Source organism: Adiantum capillus-veneris, chromosome 7 (assembly GCF_014529385.1).
Source record: "Adiantum capillus-veneris isolate H3 chromosome 7, ASM1452938v2, whole genome shotgun sequence".
NCBI lineage: Eukaryota > Viridiplantae > Streptophyta > Polypodiopsida > Polypodiales > Pteridaceae > Adiantum > Adiantum capillus-veneris.
The window spans coordinates 53,033,860-53,047,412 of record NC_140937.1 but is presented as its reverse complement, the minus strand read 5'-3'; positions in this window follow the sequence as shown (position 1 = coordinate 53,047,412).

Here is a 13,553-nt window from a genome sequence, read left to right as displayed (position 1 = left end):
CAAAAATGTTTACTTGGAATGAACGTGCTCAAGCTGGTTTTGAAAAACTCAAAGAAGCTTTGCTGAATGCTTCAATACTACAGCTTCTAGACTTCTCAAAGGCATTCATTGTACTCATTGATGCAAGTGGACAAACAATTGGTGGCATTCTATCTCAAGAAGGAAAACCAATAGCTTATGAATCTCGTAAGTTATGTATACATGAGTTGAATTATCCTACGCATGGCTTGGAATTATTGGCCGTTGTGCATGCTCTTAAAGTATGGCGACATTATCTTCTTGAAAGGAGATTTGAACTACATACCGACCATAGAAGCCTAAAGTGGATCTACACCCAACCTGACCTTAATATGCGACAAAGAAGATGGATGGAGTTGTTATGCGAATATGATTTTGGAATCGAGTATAAACCTGGGAAGGAAAATCTGGTGGTTGATGCCTTGAGCAGGAAGAGTACGATAGCAGCTATCACAACCTCTACTACTTCTCTAATTGACCTTATTCGAGAAGGTATGACTAATGATCCGTATTACTTAAGACTCTCTATTATCTACATCCATCGATGGAACTTTCGAAGTATATCCCGAAGAGATACTTCAGAGCAGAATCAAGCCTCTACGTAATCGGACCATTATTGAACACCCTGTTAAATGGTCAATGTATCCTCAGGAAGATGCCACTTGAGAACGTGACGATGTAATGCGACTAAATTATCCTGACATCATGTCGAGGTGAGGACACCTCGAATTTTTTAAGTGTGGGAGGATGTAAGATCCCCAATTTTTGGGTCTCTTTTAAAAATAAGAAAAATAACTTTCAATATCTATTTCGTCGAATTTTGATTGACAGTATTGGAAAAGTCATAATTATGTCGGGATGTTATGGTGTGGCGTAGTTAGCTACAGTTTTCATTAGTTGGTTAGATACTGTTTGGATGGTCAAATTTAATGTAAAAATTGAATGGGAAGTGGGAGAGTTGACCACCAAAAAGCAAAGGCTTGTTTTTACGAAAGAAAGAGTCTTCCTTTTAAAAAAGGGAGGAGGAGCTTAGTTTATGACTCTTTTCTTGGGAGCCAAGCTTCTTTTTTAGAGTTTCTAAATTGCGCTCGAAATCCGTGTCCTCAAAAAAAAAAATAAAAAAAAAATGAAAAGCTACGAACGGGCGGAAACTTGTCTCTCCTTGCCTCACTCTATTCTTAGCTAGTGCTTTTGGCCTTGAGAGCCTATATAAAGACGGCCTCTCTTCTTTCACTTTGAGGAGGATAGATACACTCTCAGACGCGGAAGCTCTCTTGCTTTGACGTCAGAATTACTATCTATTATACGGAGTGGTGCAAGCTCTTCATCACCATCTCCATAAACTCTTCTCTCTCATGAAGAAGAAGAAGAAGGATACTCTCTCTCTAATTGCTTATTATCTTCTCTCTCGTTTCACGGTGTACGCGCTCTCCGAAAGTTTTCGTGGCGGATACCTCTACGTAGCTCTCATCACCGCTCTCTTGCGGCAAAGCAAAAATCCTTTTGATAAACCCAAATCAATCCGAAAGCACGGTGAGAAACCATAAACTTCATAGTCATCATCTCTTTCTCTCTATGTCGTTTTTTCTACGTAGTCACCCTCTCGGTGATTTTTTTTTGTATACGAGTGTATGTATTGATTAACCAAGTACATACGAGATTGACCCATGATTTTTCCATCATGTTTTACACGTTAATTTATGCACATGATGCGTTATAATCACGCACATGCATAAAGAAGCGCTTTTCGTTTCACGTCATAGAAGCGATAGGAATACTGTTTTGGTCATAAATCACAAACTGTTATGAATCAGCCCGAACCCTTTATACCATAGATAAAACACATCATTTAGAACATTTTCTCTCTTATGTATCATGTGAAAAACACGCACGAGTTAAGAGGTATGGTCAAAAAACAGATTGCTGTCCACTACACTTAAAACTAAATTTTTTGACTCCAGGCTCCTTGGAGAACTACTATATAGATTCACCGGATGGGCACACCCACTTAACCAATTGAAAAGCTTGATAAAACTTGATGATAAATGAATTTAGGTCTCCATTATCATTTCGGGAATGTGAGTTATTAATCACTCTATTATCAGTTTTACCTACACGCGTAGGAGTGCTATCAAAGGGGGATACCATATGACGTAGTGAGTTAATGTTTGTTGTGTGAGTATCATATGGTCAAAGTGGCATGATGGAGTGATAGTCTACATTATAGAGTTGAACTTGATGCATTGGTTTGAGGTCAAACACTTTCATTTGCATGTTTTGCATGCTCCCAAAAATGTCAAAAAATTTGTTTCTGCATATGTGTGAAGTTATGGTTTATGGTTGACCTAAAGGTCGGAGTTGTTTGCATCGTGATTATGGTGTTGAAATGTTATCATATGATGTATGGGAACTCATGGATTGATATGGATGCCTCATATGCATGGTTATGATTGCTTCCCACCTTTCTAGATCAAAACTAGCTCTAGGTGCTAGAGTGGTGAAGTGCGGATGTGATGCATCGACTTTGCATGGTTGGATGTTGTAAAAATTGGATTTTATATCATGATTAGTCCCTATTTGGACTCTTTTTATGCATAAAATAATCACATCTTAAGGGTCTCATGAGTGTAGACTCCGATTGATTGCAGGGGATATGTCAAACTCCAAGTGTGGGAGTTGGTTCAGTGTGATTATGATTTATGGTTAAGGGCTGAGATTCCCTCATGGATTATGGTTGATATTTTATGGTGGAAGCCGGTGTGGCTTATGGTTTTTTTTTCTGGATTGAGTAATGCTGCCGAAATTTTTGCAGCCATGTTATGTTTTAAAGTGGTTATGTAGGATTGGTCGTACCTCACCCAAGTAGGGTAGAGAGCTCCGTTTTATGGGTTTTGGATTGAATCATGAAGTGATCAAGATGGTTTATGGTAGACGTGTAAGGGTAGAGACCCTGTAGAGTCTAATTGTTTGGAAAAGGAATGGTTTGTGCATCTGGGAGGTGTTACTGTGATTGGACTCCTGTGTTATGTTTCTCATGGCAGCGTCGCTACAAGACTAGGATCACCTACATCGCTTAGCCTTAGACTAAAGGGTCGATGACCTAGGGCTTTACTGGATCGGGGGTGTTGCCTAGGTCTTCTTATTTTTGTTAGGCTCATCTACACGGTTAGTGCGTGGGGGGTTGAATGACCTACACGGCTAACGCGTCGGAGATCTTGCCTTAGCTTGGCCTAAACACCCGATGCTAGGCAACGAAGAGGCGTGGTGCCTAAATTGGTATAGTTGGTGTTGATACCCTACCACCTGCTTGTATTTGGGATCCTTTCAGAGCTCGGATTCATGGAGGGAGATGAAGCGGCCTCACCTATGTTTGGCTTACGTAGGATGGAGGTGTTCTGGCTCGCTCTCGGCGAAGTGAAATTCTCTCTGTCTGTAGTAGAGAGGAAGTGGATGGGTGGACTGGTCGATCCCTACACAGGGTCTGGTGCTCTGCTAGTTATTTGGTCAGAATTTTTTTTTGATGTTATGGTATACCCAGATTTTGTCATTGCATTAATAGATGGTTGCCTGTTCCATTTAGATGGGCATTTAAAGATTCTCTGTTGTCAATTTCTCATGTCTCTGTGCACTCTATTTCACCCTCCAGTATATCCCCTCTCTCTCTCTCTCTCTCTCTCTCTCTCTCTCTCTCTCTCTCTCTCTCTCTCTCTCTCTCTCTCTTCCCGCAACGCGCCGCAACGCGGTGTACACATATATTCACCCTCCACAATGTTATGTTTTTTCTTGAGTACGCTTTCATTCATAAAACCTATTCAGGTGTAGCACTAGTCGCTAGGTACCTCTGGATGCAGTCCGGCTCATGGCCTAAACTCCATGCTTGGTCGGGTGCTGAGAACTGCTCCCCTATGCAAATGCTTCCCCAACTCTGATGTATATTGAAAATTGTATAAAGGTGTAAATTGTATATTCGGTGCATAGACCCCTAGGGAGGAATATCTCTCACTTGGAGATACATCTTCAATGTAAAACGGTCGGTTTTCCTTTTTCTTAAACTTGGGAATGTGTTGCTTAAGGGAATAGACTAAAACTAAGTCCCCTTTTTTGAAGATTTTTGTGACTAGATGGGAATCAAAAATTTGTTTTTGTTTCCTCTTTTGTGCATAGATGTGAGCTATCGCAGTTAGCCTTTGCTCATCAAGCTTTTCTAAATCTTCAAGTCTCCCTGACAATTCATGTCCAATCCACTCAAGATCCTTTGCTACTCTTAGTGTTGGCAATAGAAATTCTATCGGCATTATGGCATCAAGACCATAAACAAGGTGAAAGGGTGCAGCATTTAAAGCTGTTTTGAATGAAACTCTATAAGCCCATAGAGCAGCATGGAGATTCATTTCCCAATCTGTCCTTCCTGAATTAACCACTTTAGTCAGTACCGAGCTGAGAATTTTATTTGCATGCTCAGCTTGTCCATTTTCTTGTTGGTGACAGGGAGATGATTTGTTATGGATGACCATAAATTCATTAAGCAGATACTCAATTATCTCATTGAGGAAATGAGTTCCCCTATCACTGACAATTTCTATTGGCAGTCCATATCTTGTGAACACATTCTCATACAAGAATGCAGTTGCCTCGGCCCACTTGGTCAAATAGTCAGTAGCGCTACAATGATATATTGAGCTTGGGTTTTATAAGCAGGTGGCTATATTGGCCGAACAAAGTCTATACCCCATTTTGCAAAGCTTTTGCCCCCATCATTGGTCTTAAGGACATGCTATCTACACGGGTTGGCATTTTTGCTCGTTGACATGCATCACACCTTTGAACATATTCTTTGGCATCTATAAAAAGTGTTGGCCACCATATGTCTGCCATTAAGATTTCTTTTGCAGTGGTTTCACTAGAAAAGTGACCTCCAGCTAATCCACCATGTGCTTGTTCTATAATGGAAATATATTCGTCTTCATTTGCACAAAGACACAAACGTTGATCTTCTCCTCTTCGATACAATTGGTTTCCAATAAGAGCATAGTCTCTTACTTCAGTTTCAATTGCTCTTTGGTGGCGTTTACTCATATCCCCAGGGAATGTTTAGCTTGATAAGTAAGCAACTAGATAGTTACTCCACTTAGGAACAAGTGATATTTGGAACAATGTCACGTGAGGTATGGGTGCTTGTTTTTGGAATTGAGGAAAATTTTTCACAAATGAGTGAACATCACTCGTCATTGTTAGCAGCGGGATACACCCTATGGAGCTTAGCGGAATATTATTTTTTGTAACTATTCTTTGAGAAAAACCGACATTTCACCTTTGTAAATATTCGGGCTTACAGAAGTTTCCAGATTGTATCCCATTTTTTGACATTTAGATTGAGTAGATGGTTAAATTGGAACATTAGGGTTTGAGATTGTAAGGTATTTATACTACTTTTGACCTTAATGAAAAAAACCTTTGTCATTTTTAAAAAGTTCTGTCTGTGAGTGAGCGTACTGTGTACGAGAGAGAGAGTGAGAGCTTCATCTTAATGATACGCACACACCGATGGTCGGAATCGAGTGCGGAGAAGTGCAACGTGTTATCCCCGACGAGAGCTACGCGCCAATACCTACATTGCGGGCCTACTGTCTGGTTTTGCGAGCTCGACCCGCGAGCTTCATCTGGTGATTCGGTGAGCATACGTTATCGGTTTTTTCATTTCAGCATATCCACGCGTTCGCATTGAGTAGAGCTACACATTAGGCACTTTAGTTTTTGGAAACGATGGCCTGCAAATTTCATCTAGACATCCTACGTGATTTTGCACCAGGTGTTTAGGGTTAGGATTTTGGTTCATGGACCTTAGGGAGAGCGACCTATTGGTGTTAGTAGGGTCTCCTTCAAGTTCTATGGCGTTTCGAGACCGTTTGATGGGTATTTGGCTCTTGGAAGTGTTGTAGGAAATCTCTTCTTATGCACTCCTGAAGGCTGTAGCTTAGACATTGGATAGAGACCTCTGTAGGAATTAGTCGAGAGTCGATCGAGTGTAGGTTGACACCCTATACTTGCTTCCACGTGCCTACGGGTCGAGCTTTGTCCTTAGTTGACAAATCTTGTTAGGTGAGTTCTCTCTGTGCTGACGTCCGTCGCGACGTATCCGCCAACATTGGCGCCGTTGCCGGGGATGAAAACCCTAGGTTGGTGACCGAAACTAGTCCTTGAGGATAGGGATTCTCTGGCTTGCTAGAGTCTTGTTTTACATTTAGATAGGATCAGAGGGCGGAGGACTCTCTAGGTCTTAGGAGGAGTCTAGGGAGCGTGTGTCTGGCCTAGATCCTTCGACTTAGGTAGACTTAGATAGTTTTTAGGCCTTAGTTGAGTTGATGAGTAGGAGTTGGAGTGGTAGAAGCGGTGAAAGGAGAGCTTGAGAGTCCGGAGAGGCCAGGAAGCAACCGAAACACCAATATCACCATTTCACATGATGAGTAGGAGTAGGGTAAGTAGGACATCATGATTCATGATCTAAAGCACTTCATGCATGTTATACTGGCTGTTAGGTTCATCACAAGGTTATAAAAGACGCAAAAGAGTGTTTGAAAGCTAAAGTGAAGTTCAAAAGTTGCTGTGAGTGTTTCTGAGAGAGCTGCAGAGCATTAGGAGCATTTCTGTCAGGAAAAAATTAAATTTTAAGCCAGGAGACATCCTACGCGTAGGATGTCTACAAGCTGAACTGGTGGAAATTTTAAAATTTTGAGTTGACCAGTGTGTTTAGAAGGTAGGTTTTACCCTATTTTCACCTGGAAAGTGGAAATTTGACCATATCTAAACAGAATAAGGCCAGATAGACAGAAATTACCAAACATCCTACCCAAATTGTTCCAAGGTATTATTTTAAGACAAAAACCATAGGGTGGCTGTATGAGCATGATCTGCATGATTTATTGAGTGTCTGAGGGAGGTTTCATCTCAATTGGGTGAGAAAATTGGGTTCTAAGCAGACTTTAGCATCTTTGACTGAAAAGGGCTAGAACAGCTAAAATTGGGGTCTTTTGAAATCCAAACCAAAATCTAAGCATAGAACTAGGTTGCTGACATCAAGGGGAAGCTGTGGCTCAAGTCTGGGGTCAAACGGACCAAAAAGACATCCTACGCGTATGATGTGTTCTGTGTGATTTGGCACTCCAAACCCAGATTTGAGCATACCAAAGTGATCAGCACCTCAAGAGGAGTCTATGCTTTGCATTTGAAGCCATTTTGAGCAATTAGACATGCTACGTGTAGAATATCTAATGCATGAAATTGAAGCCAGAAACTGACTGTAGGCATAACAGGGTGTTGTATAGCCCGAGGCAAGCCTCCTAGTCAATTTTGGTCCAAATTGGAGTTGATTTGACTGGTCAAACCAACATCAGGCTGCTGGAACAGATTTCTGATCCATTGACCAGCTTATAGGTGTCCAAATCAAAAAGTAAAAACAGCTGTGGACTTAGCACATCAAGGGGAGTCTATAGTGCAAAAACCAGGCAAAACAGAGTAGGAGACATCCTACGCGTAGGATGTCTACTAGGGCTTAGGAAAGTGAAAAACTGACTGAGGACATACAGTGATGTTCCAACTGACTTAAGAGTTCCAGAACTTCTTTCAGAAGTGAATTTGGACCTTGTTTGACCTTTTGACAGAGCAAATACGGAATTAAGACTTTTCAGGTAAATTGACCAACATCCGAGGGAAGTACAGATCCAGATTAGCAGACCTAATCAAGAACATCAAAAGTGTATAAAATACAGTAGTGGTTGAGGTTAACCCTCCAGTTATCCAATCATTACTAAAATCACCTCTAGCGGTTAAATGATTTGACTCAATTGCCAAAATTAAACGCTTGTGTACAGGTATATTCAGCGGCAAAGCAAGAAGTTGTGCGAAAACTGATCCTTTGCCAGGTGAGTGATTGGATTTGTGTTAAGTTGCATTGCTAAGTTTGATGAATTTAAGATCAGGAAGACACATTCTTAGAGATCAAAAGGTGGTAGGTCAGGGTAGCTTAGTGTCCACCAAGGAGAGTGTAACTCATGCAAGGCTAGATCCACTAGCACCGATTATTGAGGGTAGTGATACTGCCACTTCATCAGACAAGTCCTTCTTCATGATGGGTAGTCAACAACTAGGAGGTTTCTCCAATGAAGGACCAATTCCAGGAGGAAGCACCTCCCTAAATCCTTTGAACGACTCCAAGTTCACTATCATCTTCTTAGAAGGAACAAACTCGAGGGGAGCCCTAGTTTATTCTGACTATGGAGGGCGCAAGTGTATTTGTATCGAAGAAAGGCCTACCAGGGACTGGAAATAATTTGAGTCTATGATGATGGAGATAGATTCCGAGACGAAAAGAGGAACCACTATCTGATAGTTAGTAACCCTGAGGATTACAATAGATATGGAGATAACGTGGCGAAAGGAAAATGGTTTCAGAAACTCAAGAACCGCCTCCAAACATTGATCGACCTGGAGCGCTTTTTATGTATGATAAGAAAACAACCAGGGTCTCTACTCATAATGAGAATGTGGGAATTTACAAGCATGAGAGTGAGGGAATAGTCTCTTACTTCCGATGCAAAGAACCCTACCCAAACGAATTAAGCAAAGACAAGGTTCTTTACTTATTCTCTTATGAAATTGCTATGGGGAAGGATATCGTTTTTGTTGATAAATACGGGCGAGAATACAAACGTATTCTCCCAGAGGAGGTAGAAAAGGCAACAGTTCAAGAAGCATCAACATATGCCCCCGAAGAAGTGCCAAGAGCCACCTACACCCCTAGCAAATTGACAAATCCATTTTTAGAAGAGTATGACGCGACCTCACATTCTACCAGACAACAGATGTTCAACTATCAAAACCAACCAGCAACCCAGCCATCATTGCAGGCATGGCTTCGACAGAGTGCAACATTAGAACAGGACCTAAATTGAGATGGTTATCTAGCCACACGAGGGCTAAGGGATTTACAAGAACCACCACTCTTTTCACGGTATCAAGGCAAGAGTAAGCCAAAAACTCAAGGGTCAACAGAGCATGGAAGACCACCCATAGAGCGAGTTCAAAGAGATGAACCATCTCTTGCAAAAACCGTCAAAAATTACGGCTTAGGAGCACCACTAGGAGAGGAACCCGCCCACTACAGAAGGCCAGACGAGGTATATAGATTGGGACGAGGAGATCCAATGATGAGATTTGTAGACCATCGTAAAATTAGACCTTCTCAAGTGCAAAAATGGGTAAACAAGAAATACACGAGAAACAAAGATCTTAGGGATCATGTAGTAGCCTTTGTGCGTGTAATTAGAGCTGAAGAAGTGTTAGACTTCCCTACCCAATTTGCAGGGTTTGGACTAACCCTAGAGGAGGATGCACCTACTTGGTTTGACTCTGTGGAGCGTAGAGACTTTGAGTCTATGGAGGAGGTATTTGATGAGTTTATTGAGGAATTCTCATAAAGGGGGATAGCTCATAATACAGTCTCATAAATCCATAAATTCAAACAGAAAGAAGGAGAGTCTGTGCGAAAGGCAGCCTTACGACTAAAAAGATATGTTAAGTTCTGCTCCGTGGAAAAACTGCCAACTCAATCCAGAATTATGCTTATATTTATCCAAGGACTGAGGAATGCAGGTCTCCAGAAGGACTTACATATGAAGAGGATCACGACGTTAGATGAGTTAACTAAGGAGGCTCTTTACCTTGTAGACAATTGTGCGGTCTACAGGAGGGTGAATTCAAGGATCTTGATGACGATTCATCCTCACAACAAAGTGGAAGCAAGTCCGCTAAGACAACACTAAAAGGAGAATTAGTTGTAAGCCAAGAGTAGCTTGTAGAGGAAGTGCTAAAAAAGATTTACCTGTACGCCAAACCACAGGCTAAACAGCCAAAATGGTGTGCAATTAAACAAAAATGGACAAATCACGTGACGGAGGAATGTTATTATAACAAGGGATATGTGAGAGAGAGACCTTATGCTCCCAGGCTCAGGTAGCATCTCCTCAACTTCCACTGATGCCTCGATATCAAGCAGGCAATCTACCAAGACCTGTAGGTGTAGAAAGACCACAACCAGTGTTGGGGCAACAACCACCCCTACCAAGATTACGACCAGTCATCATAAGATACACACCAACAATAACGGAACCAGAAGAGAAGGCTTTGGTACCTATGCATGCATATTACGAAGATCCCAATGGATATGCTGCAAATCCTGTCTATTATCCACCGGAAGAATCCCCAACGCCAGAACCTTGGAGCATGATAGGAAGTGCAGGAACACCAACAGCTGCACACACAGCTGGAGAAGGAAGATATAGCTTGGATGAACGAACATTGTTGTTCATAGCCAACGGAGGCATGGGAGGGCAGAGACATGCATACCAACAACAAAGAGGAGCTCAAGGAGCACCTACAAGTGTGGTGGAGACCATTGGCTAAGAGACTGTCCTCATGATGAAATCATTACAGTCAACGCATATTGCACCGAGTGTGGAATTACTCATTTAATTCCTAATTGCCCTAAGAACCAGAACAAAGGAGAAAAACCTACCTTGAACATGCTGGAAGCAGTGCCTTCTAATGGAGTGTCAGAAAACGAGACAATAATACCAATTCAGGTAGTGACATGAGCCCAAGCTCAAAGAATGACGAACGAACCCATAATTGAAGAGCCAAAAACCGATGCCCCAAGTTCAGAAGTAAAGAATCATAGAAGCACTTGGAAAGCTAGAAAGGCGCGTATGAAAGCCAGGAGAGAACGAGAGAAAACGGCTCTATCCGAGGAGTTAAAACACACAAAGGATAGATTAGAGCGGTTAGAGGATCTAGCTAGTCTAAGCTCACTCACTGCGGCAACCATAGCACCCAAGGAAATAGCAGAACCCAAAAGTGCAGGATCATGAGGATCAGTGTTGGTATAAAAGGTAAATGAGCAGTTAGACGCACTTTTAAAAGCATACAAAGCCAGACTCAAAAACAACCAAACCCAAGAGCAAAGATGGATGACTTATCCATATGCCGAATTAGAAAAACAGAGGTTGGAAATGTGCTGAAAGATGATTGAAACGGCTCAATCCTTGATAGAAAACCCGATTGGTAAACCTGCAAGCTGGCACAAAGTACCAGCTCCAACCCCTATCAAACCAACTTTAGAGAAACAAATAGACACGAAGGAAAGACTCACGAATGCTTGTGAATCTAGGGGAGAGCCTATCATAGTGCCAAATACAACAGATGAGACAAGTGAGGGGTTCCAGCCTAAAACATTGGTAGAAATGGGTAGGGATTGTAATGGTCTAGATGACCCGTGGAAGCAAATCCGTGATGCCAACGAAGCCAATAGGGTGAGTTACCACATGAATAGCACAATGTCGTGCTGTGACACGTACATAGTGGGAACGCATGCTACAAGATCTATCTTGTAATTTTTTAGATACATAACTATCTTTCCTATAATGTACATATGCATATGTAAGTATAATAATAAGCCTTCTATCTCATCCTATTATTTTTCTCAAGGGTAACCTATTCTTACTTTACCATCAGAAAATACTATGGGAAAAGCATCAATAGCTCCGCCTCTTTAACTTGGGGCAAAAAGCATTGATTCTTTATTTCTACTATCTCGTTATCATCTCACACCCTAGGTAGATCCTATAGCTAGGGTAAAATCCAATATATATATATATATATTCTATGTATTTTTCATATTTTTCTCATATTTCTTTTTAAATAGCTACTAGGAGGGAATCAAATCCTAGTGGGACACTAGGTGACATGATTTCAAAGATACACTTATTTTAATGCATTATTGCAAGCATGATTACAAAAATTTGTCAAGGAGCAATGTCATGCTTTCATATGGCATGAGGTGTCCTTTGGAATCAAATGAAAGTCTAGGCTAAGGGGACCACAGGAAGACTTTTGCTGCCAGAAATGAACCCTATTTTGATGATTTTTTTACACAAGGTTCCAATCTGAATTGGAAAACAATTTTAAAATGAAAATTGTAGCTAATGAGCTGAATTTTTTGCCCATATTTTTACTTTTTTATTTGGAGCCACGGTTGAGGAGATATGATCAAAATACTGGACCCCAGTCTGCCCACATCATGCAGGGACAACTCATTTCCAACTTTTTCAATTTCTGTTCACACTGGATCCTCTCTTCTTGTGTAAACCCTTGGGGGTTCCCTTCACCTATAAAATGGGACCTTTTATTCCTTGAAAACCACTCAAGCATTCAAGCCATTGATGAGAGGAATTCTTGAGGGAGTGAGTAGTAATGCCTAATTGTACTTAGCCATTAACATAAGCCCAAGCCTACACTTTCTCCTAGAGGAAGACTAGCCATTCTTGTACTCTATCCTTGGAAGATCAACTCTAATCAAAGAAGGTCTTGGACTTGGCGTATCAATCAACGTTGAATTCTACCTTCTTCTTCTCTCTCCATCAATAATGGTGTCGAAGGGTTTGTTAAGTAAGATGTGTTCTACATTGATGTTTTCTTGATTTCTTGTTGTTTTCTTTTTCATCTTTAATCCAACATATATATATATCTAATCTCATTTCCTTAACCAAATCTATCTCTCTCACTCTTAGTAATTCATCCTCTCTACAAATTTTAGGTTCTCCTTGCTACAGGTACATCTCTCCCCGCAGTATCCTTATTGCCTACGGGAAAGAATAGGGCTTGGGAGGGTGTTAGAATCTGGACACACCCCACAACACTAACTACTCGGAGGATTATTATTTTTTGTAATTATTCATCATTGAGGAAAACGTGATTTTTCACCTTGTAAATATTGAGACTTACAGAAGTTTCCAGATTGTATCCCAATTTTGATAGTTAGATTGAGTAGATGGTTGATTTTGGAACTTTAGGGTTTGAGAAATTGTAAGGTATATATACCACTTTTTGACCTTAATAAGAAAAACCTTTAGTCATTTTAAAAACAAGTTTTGAAGTCTGTGAGTGAGCATACTGTGTACGAGAGAGAGAGTGTGAGCTTCATCTTGACGCTACGTGTGCTCCGGTGGTCGGAATCGAGTGCGGAGAAGTACAGCGTGTTGCCCCCAACGAGAGCTACGCGCCGATACCTACATTGCACGCGTACGGTCCGGTTTTGCGAGCTCCTTCTACGAGCTTCATCGGGTGTTTGGGTGAGCATACGTTGTCAGATTTTGCATTGCATCATATCCACGTATTCACGTTGAGTAGAACTATACATTAGACACTTTAGATTTTGGAAACGAAGACCTGCAGATTTCGGCCAGACATCCTACGTGTTTCTGTACTAGGTGTTTTGGGTTGGGATTTTGGTTCATAGACTTTAGGGAGAGCGACCTATTGGTATTAGTAGGGTCTCCTTCAAGTTCTATGGTGTTTTGAGATTGTTTGATGGGTGTTCGGCTCTAGAAAGCGTTGTAGGAAGTTTCCTCTTATGCACTCTTGAAGGCTGTGACTTAGACAATTGGTAGAGACCTCTGTAGGAATTAGTTAGGAGTCAGTCGAGT